The sequence below is a fragment of the Aotus nancymaae genome, unplaced genomic scaffold, assembly GCF_030222135.1.
Source record: "Aotus nancymaae isolate 86718 unplaced genomic scaffold, 86718_ANA_hifiasm-v0.15.2.pri h1tg000019l, whole genome shotgun sequence".
In the NCBI taxonomy this organism is placed as follows: Eukaryota; Metazoa; Chordata; class Mammalia; order Primates; family Aotidae; genus Aotus; species Aotus nancymaae.
The window spans coordinates 10,433,935-10,436,129 of record NW_026988431.1 but is presented as its reverse complement, the minus strand read 5'-3'; the positions used below and the strand labels follow the sequence as shown (position 1 = coordinate 10,436,129).

The 2,195-nt window shown below is 31.8% G+C and overlaps 1 non-coding gene across 1 annotated transcript; it reads right to left on the bottom strand.

The window, feature by feature from the left end:
* Window positions 1-1,056: 1,056 nt before the first annotated feature.
* Window positions 1,057-1,164, bottom strand: LOC135275942 (U6 spliceosomal RNA). The gene has a single exon (XR_010343528.1). It is a non-coding gene; the product is annotated as a U6 spliceosomal RNA (small nuclear RNA).
* Window positions 1,165-2,195: the final 1,031 nt, after the last annotated feature.

Below are 2,195 nucleotides of genomic sequence, written 5' to 3'. Positions count from 1 at the left end.
GGTTTTGGAGTCAGGTAGATAGAGTTTTCACTGCATATGAGCTACATGACACTGGGCAAGGTATTGACATTTATAAGCCTTAGCTTCCTTATGAATAAGATAAAAAAGTAAATCCTCATGTTAGATGAAGTAATATTTGTAAAGGTCTTGGCATATAAAACACAAAATAAAGTAGGGTTTTTTTCAATTGAGAGAAGACCCTAAATATGACTACAAAAAGGTATGAAAATCAAAAATGTATTGTGTGTTTCAATATTATCTTTTGTCTTTCTGGAAATGTTTCTTTCTCTATAGTCAATATCCATATCATAAACATGTATTGTCTGACTGGTTTCCCTCTTGAAAAATTCTTAATCTATTTTTTTTTTAATCCTGCTTAAGGGTAAGGTTAGGCTTCTGTGAGATCTTGTCTCACATTTTTTGTTCCTTTCAAAGTAGCAAAAGAATTTACTATTGGGAGGAAAAGTCATAGTTGTACTTTAAAGCAGTGGTTCTTTGAATCAGATTTACCTGGGAGGCCCTTAAATAATCCTGATTTAGAGCCCCCATTCCTGATTCAGTAAATCTGAAGTATATCACTAAAATTTGTATTTCCCTAAGTGATTGAAAAAATTCTCTGTAATCATGGTAAAATAAATACACAGCATAAAATTTACCATCTTAACCAAAAGTGTGCAGTCAATGGTGTTAAGTAAATTCTCATTGCTGTGCAACCACTATCATCCATTTCCAGAGCACTTACCTTGCAAAACAGAAACTCTCTATGCATTGAACAATAACTCCATTTACCCTGTCCCCAGCCACAGACAACCACTATTCTATTTTCCATTTCTGTGAATTTAGTTATTCTAGGTTCCTCATATAATTGGAAGCACACATTATTTATTCTTTTGTGACTGGCTTATTTCACTGAACGTCATGAATTCAAGGTTCATTCATGTTGTAGCATGTGTCAGAATTTCCTTTGTTTTTAAGACTGAATAATATTTCATTGTATGTATGAATCACATTTGCTTTATCCATTTATCTGAAGATTACTCTTCCCCAAGTCATTTTTTAAATACAAAATATTTCACAAATTTGCATATAATTTTTGCACAGGTGCCATGCTAATTTTCTTTATATCATTCCAATTTGAGTACATATACTGCCAAAGCCAAGCACCCCAAATTATTTTTGAAATCACTGATAAGGCATTTTTTTCCAGATGAACGTTGGTGGGATATTAAATCAATCTAATTTGGTGACCAGTATTTTTTAAAGACGTAGAATAGAAGAACATAAAACTGGTAAAAATTGTAATAATAGGGAAATGTATTATTTTAAATATTTTGTTTCTGTCTGTGTGTTTTTGTGGGAGACAGGAGTTACATGGACTAAATCAGAACATACTAGCTGTTCTCAGTTTAAAAAGTATAAAAGCCACCTGTCCAGAGAAATAGAATATAGAATCTAGTTGGACGATATATAAATTAACATAATGTTCTCAGCTCAAATGTGCTGTAGAGATACTATAGTCATGATTTTATTTTTAAGATACTTAGAATAAGATTGAGAATAGCCTTCTGTAGAGTCATGTGGACTCCATGCCTCATCATGGAATTCTGAGTGTTGCTTATTAATGAATCCTTTTCATAACACTGTATTAGGAGTTATATATGAATTTTGTATCCTTTTGGTACACTAAGCTTTTATATCCTTTTGGTACACTAGGCTTTTATAGACTTCAGAAGTAGATAAAGAATTGCTAACAGCAGTAATGAAGAGGTGTGGATGCCACCAGCAATTCAGGATTCTGTTCCAACTCAGGAAACATACTACCCCAATCAAAGTTAATTTCCTCCCCCTTTGGCATTTTTCTCAACCATATGTAGTTTTAAAATTATTGTGGTGACTTCTACCACTCTTTTGAAAATATACAGGATGTATTTATCTAAGATAAATATAATTTTACTTAGTATGTTTTCTGAAATAATAGCACACAATATGTATCAGAAAATAAGGCAATTATATAACTGTGAACTGTACTTGATTCTGCCAGATTTTATGAAAGATATATGTTTAACATATGTAAATGTTTATATTAAATCATATGGAATATAATTTTCTTATGCCTTTTAAAATGGAATTCCTGTTCCTCCTGAGGAAAGTGATTTCCAAAGTGTCTTAGATTGCTGTGTATGACTCCACTTCAA